General features: G+C 38.3%; 1 protein-coding gene across 3 annotated transcripts in view; it reads right to left on the bottom strand.

The window, feature by feature from the left end:
* Positions 1-21,564, bottom strand: part of LOC136877390 (zinc finger protein ubi-d4) — a 570,041-nt gene that overhangs the window by 64,984 nt on the left and 483,493 nt on the right. The gene's annotated exons all lie outside the window — the stretch shown is intronic.

Genomic DNA, 21,564 nt, shown 5'->3' with positions numbered 1-21,564 from the left:
TTTAGCCTGAATAATATTTCTTTTGACTGTAAAATTTAGATATATTTTTTACTCAAATTGGGCAGCCCTGAAGATATTGTATTTAGTGTACTTATATATTTGTTTGAAAGTGCCATATATAACTACAAAAAACGTAGACGTTGCACTCTTTATTGCTCTTTCATTATTAATTTGGTGTTTGTCTAATTGTTGGCCTTTGATGTTGGACAACCTCGAATTTGCTAGACATAGTGTAGTTATATTTTATGTTAGAAAGTGATTGTTTTAGGACCTTTCATAGCCAGTGTAACAGTTTAAGACAAGAAATGAAGATGTCAATTAGGGCCTATCTAAAATAATTCAGCATGGGGCTTTTACAAAAGAGTATCTCGGCAATGGGAAGGTTAAAAACAATATTATGTCACTTGCCCCATTTGAACCTAGATAAAGATGGCAAGCTAGAGGGTTGGTTGCTATCCTCATTTTAATTTCCCTGATCCCTTTATAATAATCTGTGACTACTGGATGGCTTATTTTGTACATCCTTTATATTGTAAAGGATATCCGGCTCCATTGCTAAATGGTTAGCGTGCTGGCCTTTGGTCACAGGGGTCCCGGGTTTGATTTCCAGCAGGGTCAGTAATTTTAACCATCAGTGGTTAAATTCACTGACACGGGGGCTGGGTGTATGTGTTGTCTTCATCATGATTTCATCCTCATCATGACGCGCAGGTCGCCTACGGGCATCAAATCAAAAGACCTGCACCTGGCAAACGGAACACGTCTTTGGACACTCCCGACACTAAAAACCATACGCCACGTCATTTCATTGTAAAGGATACAATCGCCTAATATAGTGTACACTATCTGGACACTCCTCTGTACAATAAACCAGAGCCCAAGCAGCTGTGGGCTTGATGTTGTTTGGTGCTACGAGATACCTGCAGAAGGGATTGGCCAAGGGAGCTTAGTGACTATGAACATGGAACAGGTATTGGTTGCCAGAATATTAAGCAATCAGTTAAAGCCATTTCTCCTCTTTTCAAGTTGCCTTAGTTGACTGTCAGAGATGTGATAGTGAAGAGGAAATAGGAAGACACACAACCACAGAAAAACCAGGATTAGATAGATCATGTATTTTGACCTACAGGGTCCACTTAGCACTGAAGGGAAAATTGCATGACATCCTGGGATACCATTGCCTATCAATTCTGCAGCTAGCGCTATGACTGACAGGTGATTATTGTTTTAAGAGAAAGTACAACTGGGCAATCATCCTCCGGGCCCGGAACTAGGGCGGGGCAGGGGAAGCACGTGCCCCGGGCGGCAGTTTTGAGGGGGCGGAAAAATTTGAAAAGTTTATAAAAAATAATAATAATAAGTTATTTAATTTTTCAAAATAATAATACCACAATTAATATTGTTTAATTTTTTATTTAATTCTGTTGCCCAATTTACCAACTTTATTACATTGACACCGTATACCAAGTTATTTTCTTCATTATAGACACGACACAAGAATTAACGTACTTCATGGGTCTGAAGTGAGTCTTATACTGTTATGCCTACTACTGATATGAATAATTAGTAGCCTGAGCGCTCGGCAGCGGGGTCAGGGACTCGAAAACAGTCTGACCTTGACGCGATGCGCGAGCATCTCATCTGCCTCACCCCCTTTCTCCTCATGCTAAACAGAAACCTGCAGTCATCGTTGTCGTTATCGATGGCTACACGTGCAGCCTGCGTAGACTGTTGTCTGCGTGTGTTGATACGAACCGACAGTTGTTTTATTTTATTTACATTTACTGTTTAGGTATTAGTGTTCAGAGTGTTGGTTAGTTATTCGTGTTACCGTGTATCATCGTTTGGAAAACGGAATTGTTTAGTACACTTTAAGCTGCGTTTTTATCAGTTTCCAAATTATGGATGGCAGAAAACGACTCAGTGGAGCCGAGTATAGAAAACTTGCCAAAGAAAAAAAGGAAGAAAGAAAGCGATGTGCTGTCGCAAACACCAATGTTAATGAAGATGAAGGCTGAAAAGAAAAATCAGGTAAGTAAATATTAATTTTTATTTCAATAATTAAATTATAGCACATTAGGGAAGAGATGAATTAATTGTGCCTTATCGGACTTTACGACATTTTTAACACTTCATTTTGTAATATATCATATTACTGATTGAATTTGAATCCCATCTTTTAATATTTTAGATGACGTTGAAGCTGGAGAGGAAGGTACGCAACATGTCGAACTTTGCAAGAAACTCAGTCCTATTGGTGAAGCGAATGAAGATGAATTATCATCTCGTCCAGACCCTACAACTGGTCTTGAAGAAACATCCGAGATTTCCTTTGATTTTAGGGATCCCTGTTCATGGCCACATAGTTTTTCAGATTCTGAAAGGTGCTACATAACAAAAATGAGCTTTGAAAATCTGATTGAGCCAAATTTAAGTAATAGCAGCAGAGAAGGACATAACTTAACCAAAGACTGAGTTTATAAAGTTCTCAAAAATGAAGAAAAAGTAAAGAGATCATGGTTAGGCTACAGTGAAAGTAAGAAAGCTCTATATTGTGTTCCCTGCAGGCTGCTTTCACACTTAGCATCAAATCATGTGCTTTCCTTAGCTAAAGAAAAAGGACTTACTAATTGGAGAAACCTCAGTGAAAAATTGCCTGAACATGAAAATTCATCCATCCACAAACTTTGCTTTTGTTCGTGGAAAGCTTTGGAATCTTGTTTAGGAAAGAGAGGTACTGATGCAGAACTCCAAAACCAGATCCATCCAGAAGTCTCACTGGAAGGCGGTATTACGCTGCTCTATCGATGCTATTCTATTCCTAGCAAAGCAAAGGGAGTCCATTCTGAGGAACTAAAGAAGACTGTGGTTTCAGCGACCCATCCAGTGGAAAGTTCTTGAATAGAGTACAACTTATATCGCATTACAATGTCCCCCTTCTACGACATATTGAGCGGCATAAGAAAGGGCAAATCTCGTATTTCTCACCTAAAATACAAGACGAGTTCCTTGAAATTATTGCTAATAACATAAGGAAAAAGATAATACAAGACATTTTGGATGCGAAACATTATTCCTTAATATTTGACTGCACTCCGGATATCAGCCACAGTGAGCAAATGACTCAAGTAGTTCGTTACGTCAAAGCAAATAAATATCGGAGGTAGAAGATAGTTTTGATTTTTTTCGCAGTTAGTGACAAAACAGGTGAAGGTCTCAGCCAAGAAAAAAAAAAAAATAGACAAAGATGGACTAAACTTAGAGAACCGTAGAGGCCAATCCTACGACAATGGGGCAAATATGGCCGGGAAGTATATGGGAGTTCAGTCCAGACTACCGTACTTCAGGGGAACGAGCTAGCATATTTTGTCCGATGTGATGCTCACTCCCTCAATTTAGTTGGTGCTAATGCGGCCAGTGCTACTTTTATGGCTGAGAATTTTTTCGAAACTTTGAACAGTATGTATTCTTTCTTTGCGGTGTCAACTTCACGCTGGGAAGTTCTCCGAAAATATGTGCCACTGACATTGAAACCTGAAAGCAATACAAGATGGTCTGCAAGATTAGATGCGGTCGAAGCTGTGTATAAACATCACGGTAAAGTTGTGCAGGCTCTAGAGGATCTTAAAAACCATGACATCTCAACACCTCAAACTAAGACTGAGGGCAGCTCCCTTTTGAAAAATATTGGGAAACTTGAATTCATCGTTTTCACATATTTTTGGCATGCTTTCTTCCAAAAGATCAATCATGCCAATGAGGTTTTGCAAAGAAAGGATGTAACAGTAGATTTGCCCACCCGGAACCTTCAAGGTCTTTTAACGTTCTTGAAGTCTTGCAGAGAGTTTGCTCCATCTGAGTCCATTACTGAGGGTAAATTCTTAGCAAGCATGAGTGATCTACCATCTGAGTTCTCAGAAAAAAAGACAAAGAAAAAAGAAAAAAAAAATGTCTGATTAGCTGTGTGGCGATGAAGCTCCGACAAGTACTGAGAATGTGTACCAAGTAGCTATGTTAGAGGTTATTGACCAGATGATTACGGAACTCAGTGACAGGTTTAAGGCTTTGGACAACATAAACAGCAAGTTTGGATTTTTGAATGCAGTTCGAATTAAAGAAATGCAAACAAAAGATCTAAAAATGAAAGCAGAAGAAATGGCAAATATCTACACTGCCGATCTCAACAATGAAGAATTTAAATTTGAAATAGAAAGTTTCAAGCACCACACTTTATCAGTTGACTGAAATTTAAAGGGAGCCACATCAAGAGAAATGTTAAGTCTTATTTACGAAAATAAACTAGTGGTAGGCTACCCTAACATTACTACTGCACTGAGAATGTTCCGCACGTTGTCAGTTACAGTTCCATCTGGAGAACGAAGTTTTAGCAAACTCAGAATCATCAAAAACTACATGGGAAGTACAATGGGACAGGAGAGACTGTCTAATCTAAGTATAATATCAACTGAACACAAACGAGCATCCCTAATCAACTTTGATGACATCATCAGTACATTTGCAGCTAAGACGGCTCGAAGAATTCAATTTTGAGGTACAATACGTAACAAATTTTTGCGTAGTTACAATTGAGTTACACAACAAACAAATTATTTGTAATAGTCATGTATAAGTGTCTTAATATAAGTGTTTTTCAATATAGGTGTAATGTATGTATTAATATGTATAAGTATATTAACATAAGTGCTTTTTTCATAAATAAAACTTCTTAATAGTATACACATGGTGTGTAATTTGAACTGCCGCAACTAAAAATATAGCTTACGGAGGTATTATATTTTAGCAGTAGGGGGAGGGGGAGGGAGGGGGTGGGGGGATGGAGGGCGGCAAACTGATCTTTGCCCCCCCTGACAAATCTCCTAGTTCCGGCCCTGTCATCCTCTATTAAGACTAATCTGTAGTGTAACGGTTAGTGTTATTAGCTGCCGTCCTCGGGAGCCCAGGTTCGATTCCCGGTAATGGCAGAAATTTAAGAATGAAAGGAGTGCTGGTATGTGGTTGAAATGGTACATGCAGCTCACCTCCATTTGGTGTGTGCCTGAAAAGAGCTGCACTACCTCGGTATGAGGACACGAGTTTGCAACACTGATTAGAAGGAAAACTGATGATCCAATAATTTGAAAAACGAAGGTATTAGCAAGAGAAAGAGAAGGGCATGAAAATTAAATACTTCCTAGGTCCTGTAAACCTAATACCATGTGCAGAGAGATATGAGGACTATGTTAAAGGCTTTCGTATCTGCCCATAAACTGCACATTTCACTGGCGAACATGTTTGGTGGCGTCTGTGGATGACAGGAGATGCACGATTTGGAGTGATGAATCACACTATACCATGTGGAAGTCAGAGAGGAGGGTTTGGGTATGGCAACTGCCAGGTGAATGATATGTACCAGCCTCAACAATGTCCACAGTGAATATGACAGAGGTTAGGTAACCGGGTTGAGTCTTTTCATGGAAAAGAGTTGGTTGTTTCATAATACTACAAGGCACGCTAAATGCAGAAGGAAGTATGGACATTCTGAGCATGTCAAAGACCAGTTCAGAAATGATCACTGTGTGTTTCAGCATGATAATGCACTCTGCCATAAAGGAGGGTCAGTTAGTGAGTGGTGTGTAGACAACATGGTTCGGGAAATGGACTGGCCAGCCCACAACCCCAACTTTAATCCTATTGAATACTTCTGGGATTAACCAAACGGTGAGTAGCTTCAAACCCCAAATGACCCACATCACTCACTACATTTGATACAGTACTGCAGGAAGAATGGCCTACCATTTCCCAGCAGAGATGTTGTGACGCAAAGTTTGAGCAGTAATAAAGTCCAAGGCTAGGTACACCCCATATTAATACCCACTAGTGGGCAGTACATTCCAGGGACATTTAGAGGACAGTTTCAAGTAGGTGTTTGGATATTTTGATCAGAGTGTGTATAAGATTCAATGCAAGGGTAGAAAGTCTTACATTACCTCATCTTTTCACTCAACCTTTTCTAAAAACTTATATACATATAATGGTGAGAAAAATTCCTAAGACTTATTTTTTTACGAGTTGTTTTACGTTGCACCGACCTAGGTAGGTCGTATGGCGATGATGGGACAGGAACGGGCTAGAAGTGGGAAGGAAGCGGCCATGGCCTTAATTAAGGTACAGGCCCAGCGTTTGACTGGCGTGAAAATCGGAAACCATTGAAAACCATCCTCAGGGTTGTCGACAGTGGGGTAAAAACCCACTATCTCCCAAATGCAAGCTCACAGCCTAAGACTTCAACAACCCATTAACTCATTTGTGAATTCAAGCTAACATTCCAGCAAATCTAAGTTTCTCACTGCGTTCAAGTTATAAGTAGATTTTTGGAAAATGATCGGAAGTACCATCTTACTTGTGAGTAATTATACAGTGAAACCTGCCCACAATGTAACCTTTACACAGCGGAAACCTGGTCTTATTGGAAAAATTCTGTGGTCCTGTGAGATTAAGAAAAAAAGTGTATAAAAGGATCTGTACAGTACTTAGTCGAACCAGTACAATGTGAAAACGGAAACACTGTATGCAATGGAAAATATCACACGTACCTCTAAACAGACTACCTACACTGTTCACTTTGAATGAATGTAAATTAAGCTCAGTTATAAGAGCAGATTTTCTTTATGTTACAGATTTAGGAACTTAGATACAGAACAATCTAGACAATGATTCTTTATTTGTCTTGATAATAGTGCACACAATTTACAGTGTACAGGGCTGTCTTCCCATTGCCTTTATGGCACCTTTCACCACCTGTTAAGTTGGTGACGGGTGAGCGGCTATAATTACTGCAGGACAACCACTGACGATACATAAACATACTCCTGGGTATAGCAGCTTGTCTGATTTAGTAAAAAGGGTTTCCGTATTAACCTAGAGCAATCGTACGGTACAGTAGTTAGCTATGGATTCCAGAAAAAGGGAGTTTTCCTCGATCTGAACATGAAAGTGAAAATCACAGACAGGAGTGAAGAAAACTAATATGAATGTAAAGCAGATTATCATTAAAATTTTAAAAAAACTCCGGTGTACAAAATTCTAAAATCTAAAGTGGAAATAAGTCATGGATGAATGGAAAGGGTTCTGTGAAAAAAAGAAACTGAAAGACATGTAGCATAAAGAAGTAAATGAAAATGTGTGGGACTCGTTTGCCTGTGCTGGAGAAAAAAGAACCCTGTTGCAACAGGAAGGCAGAGAAGTAGCAGAAAAATTAGGACAGTTGATTTTTATAATTGGCTTTACATAGCACTGATACAGATAGGTCTTATGGTGACGATGAGACAGGAAAGGGCTAGGAGTGGGAAGGAAGCGGCCACGGCTTGGTGTGAAAATGAGGCATCACAGAAAACCATCTTCAGGGCTGCCAACAGTAGGGTTCGAACCCACTACCTCCCAACTGCAGCTTACAGCTGCAAACCCCTAACCGCATGGCCAACTCGCGCAGTAAAGCTGGATTTTAAGGCATCCAACAACTGCTTAGAAAGTTTTAGAAAAAGGCATTGCATTGATTTTTTAAAAGACTATTTGTGGAGAATCTGGAGATATAAACAAGGTTTGTGTAACAGAGTGTGTTCGCTAATGGAGGGTTATGAACCAAAGATATCACGACTTGTGACGAAACGATTCTATTTTTCCAGGCTTTTCCAAACATGACACTTTGCATGGGTGCCCTCAGGATCTTTTCCATGGGGGGCACATTGACAATTTTCTTGAATAGGTGCCCCCAGGATCTTTTCCATGTGGGGCACATTGACAATTTTCTTGAATATAAAAACCAATATAACGTCAGCAACATTAAATTGTTTACAGAAATTTCTAGTTATAACAGATGCTAGATGGCTGTCAGTAAGTTCAGTTTATGAAATAATCTGGTATGATATTAAACAATTGAACATCAACCTTTTTAGAATTCCAGGAGGGGGGGCAAGCCTTCCAAAGACCTGGAAACTTAAGAAAAGAACGTGGATATCCGCTGCAGTCATGAAGGAATGGCTGCATGAACTATAACAACAGGATGAAAGAGCATCATGGGCATATTCTCTTATTTGGATCTAAGTGTAATTAAATGCATGTAAGTTAAGTACAAAACCTTGCTGATGCAATCTGCATTAGTACACATGGGTGCTGCTTCAGCTGCTTCAGGTCCGGCTCCATGGCTAAATGGTTAGTTAGCATGCTGGCCTTTGGTCACAGGGGTCCCGGGTTTGATTCCCGGCAGAATCGAGAATTTTAACGATCATTGATTAATTCCACTGGCACAGGGGCTGGGTGTATGTGTTGTCTTCATCATCATTTCATTCTCGTCATGATGCGCAGCTCGCCTACGGGCGTCAAATCAAAATACTTGCACCTGGTGAGCCGAACATGTCCTCGGACACTCCTGGCACTAAAAGCCATATGCCATTTCATTTATCTGCTTCAGAACTTGCCAGATCCATTTAGGTGAAGGATGCCATAATTCGGATCATGGAAGCCGTTAAACAACTATCCAAAGAAACTGTGAAGTACCGTTGTAGACTGATAAGGAAATCCTTGAAAATGTTCCTAGTGATCCAAATGACTTACAAGTTGTCCTCAATCATGCAAATATCACAAATATCGAAGCAGAATACTACACCAATATTGATGTGAATGTTGCTGCAGAGGCCGAATTATGTGACTTGAATCAGTTCATTGAAAATAATAACCAGGGAGCTGAAATAAATGAGGAGAATCAGAAAGAAGACAATGAAGATGGGGAAAAAGAAGAAACTTGTGAAGATTCAAGTGTGAAAATGTACTGTGAAGCTGAGTAGCGTTTGAGGGATTTGGAACGGTTTTCACTGACTTGAGGTGATTTTGATTTCTTTTTAAGAAAAAATAGAATACTGGTTGAAAATTGTGTGTGTAGTGCTACAACTCATGTCCAGAAATCAATTCTTTGTTATTTCAAAAATTAATTTCAGTAATTTTTGTGAGTAATTTAAGTTGCCTCAGAACACAAAAAACATTGAAAAGAATTACAGTGCTGTATGATTGTATGTACAGAATTGTACTGTAGCTCCCCTATCTTGTGTGAAGATGAATTAAGTATTACAATATGTATAACAAAGTCTATTGCATCTAAGAAGAGGCCCACAATGCAGCAAAGGAACAAGATGGCATCTTTAACTACTCCAGGGGACTCCAGTACACAATAGGTGAGTGCAATATACTTTATCCTGTTCTGTATTATGTTTACCTGTTCTCAACAGAAACCTGCACATAATGGAAATAAATTGTGGCACACATAGGATTCCATTAAGTACAGGTTTCACTGTATCATATCAGTATAGTCCAGCTTCATGGCTAAAGGGTTAGTATGCTGGCCTTTGGTCCAGTGGGGTCCCAGGTTTGATTCCCGGCTGGGTATGGGATTTTAACCTTCATTGTTTAATTCTGATGGCTCGGGAGCTGTGTGTGTGAGACATCTTCTTCATTAGAATTCATTATAGGTAGGACCCGATCCTCGGAGATGTACAGATCGCCTTTATTCTTCTTCTTGTTTCGTATAGGTAGACTAAGGACCATCCCCAGTATTAGCACATTCTCTGGCTGTATTGTTCCTTTCTCTCCTTTGTCCAGAGAGTACCTGACTTCCTTCTTGGTGGTTTGTCCTGGAACCTCATTTTTTAAGCATCTTCCTAAAAGATGGCTGGTCCTTTTAAGTCTCTTTCTGTTCCTCCCAGTTTCTGCAGATCTTTGTTTACTTCCATCAACCATGGTGACTTGGTCTTCCTTTTTTGTCAGTAAATGAGAAGCTGGCATGATGTATCCTGTAGACATGTCCGTAAAACACTAGGCGTGTGATTTTATCACAGTATTTGTAGAGCTCTTGGTTGGGCTGTCTTTTGTATTCGTTCCCTTTCTTGACTGGTCCTAACATCTTCCTCAATATTTTCCTCTCTTGGATTTCGAACATGCCCATGAGTCCCTGCCTGATGAAAATTAGACATTCTGAACCATATAAAGTTTCAGGGCAGATGACTGGTTTTCTTGATCGTTCCCTGCTTTAGATGCAGTGTACAAGGAGATTCACTTGATGTTGGTGTAATGGACTAGTACAACTTGGAAACCATTTTCTAATCGATGGATAAATAATGGAAATATTGAGGTCGATAATAATATGCTGCGATGGCTATTTCACAATGAAAATCCTTCTCGTAAAACACAAGGAATTTAATGTGGAAACACATTGCCTTTGTGGACTTCAAAAAAGCTTTGCGATCATCATCAGCTGCATACACAAAAGCTTAGATAAAACAGCATAAAGCAATCACATAGTTAAATCTTTGTTGACTTTAAAAGACTAATGTTAGTAAAGGACGTATGGGTTGGAGGGTGGGGGGGGGGGGAGTGGTAGTGTGCCGGGGGAAGGGGGAGGGGCGGCGGTTGTTACAAGGGCGTTAAACTTAAACATGAATTAAAAATGCTATCTATGAGCTTAAATGTCTTTGGTATCATTTTAGGTCCCAAAGGCTTAATAAAATCACTTGTTGTTTAAAAAACTAAACAAAATTGGTGTTGTGATCCTGAAGAATTTTTTTTTTTTTTTTTTTGCTGAAGTATGCTGTTTCTTTACTTGACTTCTAATTTTCTTCCTCGTCACTTTGTACTGTACTATAAAGGCTGATCCTCTTGTTTATCCTTTTCTAAGTAGAAAGGGTGTATCCGCTGTTGGTTGAATTAAGAAGAATTAAGAACTGTATTCATAAACACATCAGGTTGGATAGCTTGTTGTACGATCCCTGTCCAATTCACTTCCTTTACTTCCCGATCGAAACCTGTCCTGTTATTCTTAATGATGTTATAAATTGCCAAAGGCTAAAAGGAAGGTGGAAATATGTTCTTATATTGATTAGATTTCTGTGGCAAGGAACCAGTAAGAAGCACGACCTCCTTAAATAACAACATTCTGGAAAGAGTAAATGATTTTAAATACCTCGGCTACAAACTGTCTTTCTTTGAAGATTTGGACATACCCGAGAATATCTCCAAATTCAATAGATGTTTGGGAATCATCAATGAAGTTTTTAGACCATCATTAGGTGCAAAAACACACCCATACACGAATCTACAAAATCTTGGCAAGACCTGTACTTTGCTATGGAACTGAAGCTTGGACCCTGAGGAAATGCGATGAGACAAGAATAACTAATAAATAACTACAGCTGAAATGAAATACATGCGGTGAACAGCAGGAGTCACTAAGTGAGAACACAAAAGAAATACAGAAGTGCTGAATGATCTTAAAAGCAGACTTATATTGTAAAACATCTATGAATACCAGAGAAATTGGCTAGAACACCTAAACAGGATGGACAGAAGCAGGATCCACAAAACAGTCATAAACTACTGCCCCAGTCGGAAGAGATCTCTGGGATGTCCCAGGAAGAGATGGCGTGAAAATGCAAATCTTTTGTATAAACCGTAGACAGTTCTTCTATAGAACTAATAAATGAAAGGGTGATGATTATAATTATTATTATGACTTGTGAAGTGCGGCTATGAAGTTGTTTACATCTATTAGTATTATTATTTATGTAGTTATGTCCGGACTTTATTTGGTATAAATCGTGGTCTTATTATTTGTGTGTTGTATGTGAGGTTTCGTTATGAAACGTCTGCTGTATGTATATTAATATGAGTTTACTTAGTGTAAGAACACATAATTAATAGTATATAATTTATTATTACCTGCACATATGATGTACAATTCAATGCAATGTTGTGCAACACACTGTAATAGTCCAGAACAGCGCAATGTGCAACTGAAATTGTGTAGAAAATTCCTTACATTGTAAATAAACTATTGGAGACTCTCAAAATTATAAGAAAACGTGTCATATTCTTCTAGAAGCCTGGCCAGGCAATGTATATTAAGAGGCAGTCCTGAGGGTTGAGGAGATTTGTAGTTTAACCAGAGTTGTGAGTGCAAGTCGTTATTCGAGTATGTGAATTCATGTTGTGATTGGTAGTACGTTGACATGCTAATATGGCAGTCTTCTTCTTCTACTTCTTCGTAGTAAAGTTTTGTTTCAAGATGGCAGTTTATTAGTGCATGTGTGTAATATGTATATATAATTTGTAAATAAAATAGTGTACATGCTCTTATTACCTTTTACAGTGCACAGTTAAAGAGGAGAGGGGAGAGACCATTTTGATTTCAGAACTTTCTGAGAGCATTCCTCTGAACTTCAGTCATGACCTGGTGTTATTTAAAGTCTGCTATATAAGGGTATGGGTCTTCTGGTCCAGTCCTACTCTCTGCAGGATCTTCATGAGATTTTCAACTGAGTCATAAGCCTTCTTAACCCTTTGGATGCTGACCCATAATAGGTCATCTAATGCATAGAATGCCAAGCATGATTCAATGGATTTTGCATCACTCTATACAATTTTTTATTTATGTCTCAGTTTAAAAGATATGGAGGTAAAATTTGGTTCATGAGCTTGATATACTCCAAGGAATATAAACATGTGACTTGCATTTCAAAAAACAAAATTTTGTGGAATATTGTGCACAAAAATATTATAATTTTTATTTAAAGAAAAGGAAAAATATAATTTCAAATTAATTAGCACATTTTGCACTAAGTCCAAAGTGACTAAGTAAAGATATTTAATCTTAACTCTTATATGGGATCATATATACTAATTAATATTGTTAATGAAGGCCTACTTTCCAATTTATAAACTAATTTCCAAAAACATTGAACATGTGGAGAGAGATGCCAACAGTGTAACCTGTCATCGATTGGATATTTTATGAATTTTGGGAGAGTAATAGTAATCATTTGAGAGAACTGTGTCTAGTAGCAGTATTTGTTACTACAGAAGAGTTCAGAAGATCAGAACAACATACAAAATCAACTAATAGTGTCAGGAATGAAAGTGTAAAAAACAGATTGAAATATTCTATGGGTGGAGCATCAGGTTGAGGTAGGCCTACATGTTTCGGTCCTGGGATTTGATAAAAATAGTGGGGATGGACAACATTACTTTCAGGGGTTATGCACTCAGTCCAAGAATCATCTAATTCACTGTCACTGTCATTTTCATTAGCAATGTCACTATAACTTTTTGACATTGCACGAAATGTTGTAAGCCCATTAGGCAATGGCACGGCTCTATTATCCCCTGGTGCGCCATCTGAAGACCCAAAAACAACATAATCATCACTTTGGCGAAATTAGAGTCGCTTACATCTTCAAAGCAACGCAAAAGTTCCTCAACTCCTTCTCCCGAAATAGGCCTACGTGACGACATGCCTTGTGATAAATGTACTATTTACAACTTTACAACGACCTAAATAAATTGCTGAGTAACTATAACTACACTAGAAATAATAATAAACTTGATATATTACGATAAATAACTCAAATGCGTCAATTAGAACGTAAAATTACTGAAAACAAATCACAACACGCGGACATAAACAAACAAGGAGGCTGCCATATTGGATAATAGACATCAAGAGCTCACAGATCATACAGTCACAATTGACGAGTAAACTAGCAAAAATGAAGCTATGTCAGTGCCATCTAATGACATAGGAGGAATTACAAACATTCTACCTTCTTTCTACTTGATTTGTGGCGCAATCTAGTGCCTTACTGCATAACTACACCACTTCCTGGCATTTTATCGTACAGAACGTAAGTGCCGATGCATTGGCATCTTGGCACTGTAAGAGTTAAAGTCAACAAAGACCATTTTTACCTATACAGAGCACTGATTTCAGGTTGAGTATCTGTTCAGTACAAGAGTGTCCTCTTCTGAATCCCCTTTGGTATTCTCCTAGTTGTGGATCTAGTATGTGACAGGTACCAATGAGATTCCTCGATAATTGATCACGTCGGTCAAGTCTCTCTCTTTTTTTTTTTGCTTAACGTGCACCGACACAGATAGGTCTTATGGCGACGGTGGGACAGGAAAGGCCTAGGAATGGGAAGGAAGCGGCCGTGGCCTTAATTAAGGTACAGCCCCAGCATTTGCCTGGTGTGAAAATGGGAAACCACGGAAAACCATCTTCACGGCTGCCGACAGTGGGATTCGAACCCACAATCTCCCGGATGCGAGCTCACAGCTGCGCAGTCTCTTTTCTTGTGTAAGGGATGAATCAAAGCAGAAGTCCAGTAACTGGTAATGTTTCAGTCTCCCAAATGTTTCGGAGGATCTGTCTCAAATTGTTGACAGTCTTATCTCTGGCTTGGTTGCTTGACGCCGTCTTTTTTTTTTGCTAGTTGCTTTACGTCGTATCAACACAGATAGGTCTTATGGCGACAATTGGACAGGAAAGGGCTAGGAGCGGGAAGGAAGCGGCCGTGGCCTTAATTAAGGTACAGCCCCAGCATTTGCCTGGTGTGAAAATGGAAAACCACGGAAAACCATCTTCAGGGCTGCCGACAGTGGGGTTCAAACCCACTATCTCCCGAATACTAGATACTGGCCACACTTAAGCGACTGCAGCTATCGAGCTTGGTGACGCTGTCTTAATAAGTGACAAATGTATCAGACGATTCACAGTTAAGGTGACTCTCAAAGTACTTTGTCAGAAGGTGGCACTTGTCTGTACCGTTATAAGAAATCTTCCCATCTGGTCCTCTGAATTGGAGGCTGGGTAGGTTATAGTGACTGAGGTTCCGTTTAAAGCTTTCTGCAGTTGTTCTTCTTGAAGTCTTCATCCAACTGTGTCAGTTGGTCTTTTGTGAACTGACGTTTTACTTGTCTGATGGTTCTGGTAGTTAACTTTATTTGCCCTATTGACTTATCGCTATTGTACTGTGTCTTCTGTGAGTTCCAATTTAGCCAGGTTGTCTGTCCCCATGTCACCGCTTCTTTGCAGGTATTTGCCCACCAGGCATACATATGTCTTCTGATTTAGCAATGGAGCAGTCTCGGTGGCAACTTTTACTAGGTTGTCCCTCAATTCATCCCAATTGCTACATTCGAGTCCTTCCCATTTCTCTGTGAACTGCTGCAAGTTTCTCTAAATCAAACTTAGTAAGCTTGAGTGACCTGGTTTTCTTAGTGTTTCTGTGTAGGAATCTTAGCTTTATTTTGGAGAGATAGTGGTCTGAGTCTAAATTTGCTTCTCTTAATACTCTTACATTCTGGATCTTTCTATCTGACTTCCATGAGATAGCTACTTGGTTTATCTGAAATTCTCCCAAGAGGTTGTTGGGTGATATCCAAGTCCTCTGCTTCCTTGGTGTCGCTTGAAGGCAGTAGAGTACTTTACCAAGTTGAAGGCCTTACAGAGTTCCACTAGATGTTCTCCATTCCCGCTGGCCCGTAATTGGGCTGGGTACTCTCCCAAAACGTGGTTTAAACTTGAGTTCTTTCCCTAACTGGGCACTGAAATCAGCAACTAGGATGATTGTGGGGTGCTCTGGAACCTTGATGATGATGTCCTTTAGTTCTTCCCAAAACATGTCTGTATTTTCAGGGTTTCGCTTACTGTCCTCACTGATGGGTGTGTAAACATTTAGTACAGTGTAGACCTTATTTGTGCACCGGAAGGTTAAAAGGGACACCCAGGTATTGGGTGAGCTGAAGTCTATAACTGAATCCAGTATCTTATGGCTTATAATAAAACTAGTCCCCAAGTGTGGAACATTCTTCATTCTCCTACGTCCTAACTTTCCTTTAAGAATGCGGTAAACCCTGTGAATCAAAGGCATGCTCATCTGCATACCTAGGCTCATGTATTGTTGTAAGCAGTATCTTGTGGTGCGTCAAAGTGTCAGTTAAATGTTTCAATTTGCCCATGTTGAGCAGCGAGTTGATATTCAGGGTGGCAAAGTAGTTCTGTTGTTTATGTTTGATCTTGTTATTAGTGGTTCCAGAACGCTTCAACTCGTCCCCATAGCACGTTGGCGTGGCCTCCCCAGAATCCAAAGACCCACTAATGTCACCCGAAATGGTGCTGGATTGGGTACCACCTGTGGTATGTGGTATTTCTGTATGTTTGTTCTCCAGGCTTTAGTTGGAAACTGTGCTGGATGGATCAGGGTTGTTACACCCTAACCATGTTACTAACAAGGTTGTGAGCTCCAGTAGGTTCGATTTCAGGGTTTACTCCCTTAGATTAGTTGCCTTCCCGGGCTGTGGAGACCAATCTTTCCCATAACGGTTCTTCCGCTTTCCTTACTGTTGAGATGGTATAAACCATCCTCATTTCCCTCAGAAGCCATTGACCAGTTTTCATCTGTACCCTAGGCAGGGGCACTTACAGGGGGTCATATTGTTATTGTTATTATTATTATTATTATTATCATCTCTGGATATTGTCAGCTTGGTGCAGCCCTTGTAATACAGATCTTCCAATGACTGTGGGCAGCATCAGCCATGTATGGGAAACTCTGTGTTATTGTGGTGGAGGATAATGTGGTGTGTGGTGTATGAGTTGCAGGGATATCAGGGAGATTAAAGAACCAAGAGGGAGAAGTACTGAAGTAACCATTTAAGGTTAAAATTCCCAATCTGGCCAAGAATAGAACCTGGGACCCTCTGAACCAAAGGCAACTATGCTGATTATTCCAGCCAATGAGTCTGACATTTTTTACAAATGACAGAAACTGGAGCATGGAACACTGATACATTAATGCAATTATGGGGCAAAGAGTTACCACTTAATTCAGGGTGATGAATATTTTTCAAGAATAAGTGTTTCCAAGAGGCATGACCAATTTCATATTATTTGGGGATTTAATGACGTTCTCAAAAAATGTAGGCAACATTCATCTTCTTTAATGATAACAGGGACTTTGTGCACAGTGAATTTGCACAATACTGGTCTCAAAGAAGTATTGCCTAAACGTTTTAACACTCACAGGCTAGAAATGACCCAAGTAACCAGAATACCATGAGCCTTAACCTTAATACCTTAACAGGATGGCATGCACCTAGCAAATGTACAATTTGTACATCACCGTTTGTCATGAAAACAAGTGTGCAATCATTTAGATCTTTACAAGATCTGTTTCTGCACTTCTGAACAAAGGAAGAAGGTGGGTGGTGTCACAAGGAGCTATTTTGGTGAAAATAAATTTATAAAGGGAATGCTGTGATGTGTTTTATCAAAGACATTCTATCATCTCCCATATGTTTTGGTACATATTATATCGTTGCTTGTTTAAATAATTTACATTACTATTTCAAGCTAGCAATTAGAATTGAGAAAATGATGAGGAAAGAATATTGCACCATACTAAGCCAGCATCTCTTGGAGTATATGTCTCTTGAAGGGACTCTTTCTTGCTAAATTCTATACCTCTAATGTCTCCTGCCAGTCAATTGGTACTTTACAGCGTTGTCTGCAAAACTCTCCATAGTATGTTTGAATTTATTTTTTTTGCTAGTTGCTTTACGTCGCACCGACACAGATAGGTCTTATGGCGACGATGGGATAGGAAGGCCTAGGAGTTGGAAGGAAGCGGCCGTGGCCTTAATTAAGGTACAGCCCCAGCATTTGCCTGGTGTGAAAATGGGAAACCACGGAAAACCATCTTCAGGGCTGCCGATAGTGGGATTCGAACCTACTATCTCCCGGATGCAAGCTCACAGCCGCGCGCCTCTACGCGCACGGCCAACTCGCCCGGTGTTTGAATTTAAAATGTATTCCGCTTTCTTAGAGATTTTATGTTTGAAAACCTTACAGGCACTGTTCCATTATGTACGGATAAGTCATACGCTTCCAAAGGAAGGTTGTATACTACAAATTGAAAAATAAATTATTATTAATACAACTTGCCCCATGATGAGGCTGCCACAAGGGCAAAGTATATTGATTACAAATTGTTATGTTTTCCAAGTCATTGATTCTGCTATAATGTACCAGATAGAAAAGACAGCAAAGAACACAAGGCTCAGAAATAATTAAAAAATTAAAAGAAACTTGGTCCAACATTTGTGTGTTTTATTTCTGCTCATGACTTTAAATGTTTCCTCACTGAATCTCACCAGTTGCATTGTTTTGTCAGTATTGAGTGTATTCAATATTGTATTTAATTTAGAATCTTCCACAGATTATTTACCAAGACTCATAATTTGTAAATATGCCAAACTTAAACTTAAAGCATGTTTTGAAAATGTATGAAACTAAATATAATATTACTCATCTTTAATGGAACAATTTTGTTTTATGAATACATTCACTATTCGACAGTATCTGATGGCAAGTTGTTCACTTAATGTATGCTATGTGTTATTACATATTTAGGATTTGGTTACGTTCCATCTACTATAATGTCTTCTCAAAATGATTTTCAGTCTGGAAGACCATTCATTAATAATGTAATTTGTACGGGCATTTTCACTTCATTAAAATTTGTTGTAATCAGATTAATATATCTAAATGCAAAGAAATGGAATATGTAAACTCTGGTTTATCTGAATCAACTGCCATTGTTGACTGAAGTACCTAGAAAGTTGACAAAGGTTCACACTATCTTTTTAACATGGCAATTCCAATCAAGATAGAGGACATTGAGGAATTCAGACAGAATTTAATACTTATACTTCTAGAAGCTAGGGGAGAAGGGAATGGAATAGGCTGAAAGGTAGAAACTGTGTACTGTGCCGAAGAACAGTGAATTTCTAGGACTTGCAAGCACTGAAAGTTCTCTGACTGTCAAGGAAACAGAACCATCATTTTCAGTACATCCAAATATGGGTGCTAATTTACACTGAGATGAAGAACAGCACAAGTGCCACTTCACGGGTCCTCAGCACAGAGACAATGAAAACCACCGCAAAGTCTCACAGTTTACAAATATTTTTATTACTCAGTAGAATTATAATACGAGATTTCTTTATGTGAAAATGATGGACAAATGTACTGTTCACAATTAAATTTGCTGAAATGACTCTCTTAATAAAGGCGTGTTCCATATGGCTTCTCCCAGAACACAAACTAGACAGGCAGCACTTTGACAGCCAGAGAAGTACAGTGAGCAATTCAAAAAGAAAAAAGAAGAAAAAAAAGAGCATAACATAGCTTTTCATACATATAATACCTCAAGAGAAGTCATATCAAGTTATTCATATTTTACTAAAAATTTTATCTCTAGGCTTGCCATGTCATTAATGAAAACATTTCCATGACTTTTGGGTTGTCATACTTAGAAAAACATAAGTCAGCAGTTCAATTACACTAATTCAACTTGTGCCCCACTGGTCACTCATTCAGTTTTTTATATTTTGTAATAGTAACCATATGAGCCTGTGCAATTTGCAACAGATATAGATTCATTCTTTCTTCTGCCAGCTGTTTTATGAATATCTACATTTATGTCTGTCAGAAGAGCATGTAACACTAAAAAGAACTTGAAATAAGTTGGTCCTAAGTGAAACATGAGGGGGAGAGTTTCTAAACGTTAAAACGAGAAGAAAAACCTGTCATTTTGTCATGAAAGAAAGTGAACATTTGAAAGGATGGAATAGTTAAGTTATGGACTGCCATACCTAGTTTATATATAAGACAAAAGTATCATTAATGCATCTGTTAAAATGCAATCCTAAGAACTGTAGAAACAGCATCACAAAGAAACAATAGGAGGTATGATATTCATCTTTAGTAACTAACTTCCCTTCACTCCACTTTACTTCTTCAATTTACAATATGTTTTTAGATGATTAATGAAAATATAAAGAAACATGAACTATTTCAATACATCAAAACTACAGCTTATTTTTATTAACATTAGATACAAATGTTACTGTGTATGTTATATGAAGCTTTTAAGGAAGTTCATCTCACATAGTTACTATCACAGATTTAAAGCAAAACCCCATCACTTCTGCAAGGATGTTGGCAGCTTCTCTACGAATTGGCAATTGTGTTTTGAAAAGTATCTACAGCAAGAAGAAAGATAAAGTTATACAAGAGAGAAATTATGAACAGAATTATGCAGTACATACACAGTTTCTTAGTAACTTAAAGTAGTAAAAATTTAGGTTTACCTTTTCTCAAGAAAGAAATGCATTAAATTAAAATAATATAGAACTAAATTTCTACACAGGCATTCAATATAAATTAACAAATTCCAGTAAAGCAACAATTTGAATCACATTAATCCCTAATGAAGAAGGTTACTTTAGACAGAAACTGGTATTGTCAACTTTAAGTAACAAATTCCTGTATATATAACATCCAAATACCTTTCATTTCTATACTTGTTTATGAACAGATCCTACAGCAGAATCATTTGCTTGTGAATACTGGATGGTTAGTAATTTGATACCAAGAACAACTACAAGATATACGAGTGTGCATGCCCCTGTGTGTGTTGTAATTAAAAATATGAATCCAGGACTCACGTGTCATTTTATAAAAAAATGTTGGAAAATACAGTTTAAGAAACTCATTCTTACAAGATCACAATACGTTTACATGTAAAAGAATGAGGACCAATGTTTAATATGGACAATATTTTTCTAATCCATTCAATGTTATAACTCTACTATTTAAAAATTGGATTACAATTAAAGAACACTATTTAATAAAAGGCCAGAAAATGGATAGCTTTATTGTGAACACGTACTCTTCCTGATGCAAAAACTGAGCGGACTATTGTACGAAAAATCCACAATAAACTGTATAAACTTCATCCTGTGTTACAGTTTTTTATTATAAAATATTTCTCGTCTTACTCTTTAATATACATTTGTCCAATACACACTTTGCCAATAAACTTGCAGAGGTCTTTTATGTTATGAAAGCAACAAGCAGCATGTAAGGCAATGGGCAGTGGATGTTACCATTTAAACTTGTTCTAAAAGCACAGAAGTGCACCCTTTTATTGACAAAGTGTAGCTAAATTGCTATGTATTACCTCGGCAAGAAATTGATAACATCTTCCTTCCTTTTGGCTGTATTTGTACTCAAGGACTTCAGACATTTTCTGCAAATCACTTTTTGCATCAGAACGTGTACAATGAGAATAGGAGCAAGAAGTACATTTCAAGTGCTTCTGGAATAGATTTTATTATTTCCTTGCACAATAAATTCAGCTTTCCAAATTCTTTATTTGCCTGAAACCAATTTCTGAATGAAACCATAGTTGCTTGTTTACTCTAATTATGTAACACATATGTCAGTCAACCTTTCAAAGGCCCTTTGGTTGCTGACCATGGTGTTAAGAGTCGAAATGCTTTCAAAAACCAATGATATTAAAGTCCATCTCTTACAGCTTTTCCACACCTAACAGAGAGCATACAAGATTATTCTGATTGTCTGGCTACCAAGGTACTGTTACTCGCTTAACACCACCCAGGCATGATGTACAGAACACGTAATTTTGATGTACTACCATATGCTACATGAAAAACTACCCAGCTAAGGCGGCTTATTCATTAATTTTTTAGGATTATTGTAAAATATTCAGAAGCTCAAATTTGTCTGTAGTTCTGAGGACACAGGCTATCTTTTCTCATATTACTAGTTAACTGAACTTGAGTATACAGTGAAAAATATTAATATATACCATATTTTAT

The sequence above is a fragment of the Anabrus simplex genome, chromosome 7 (assembly GCF_040414725.1).
Source record: "Anabrus simplex isolate iqAnaSimp1 chromosome 7, ASM4041472v1, whole genome shotgun sequence".
Classification (NCBI taxonomy): Eukaryota; Metazoa; Arthropoda; class Insecta; order Orthoptera; family Tettigoniidae; genus Anabrus; species Anabrus simplex.
This window is presented reverse-complemented; position numbering and strand designations above follow the sequence as displayed.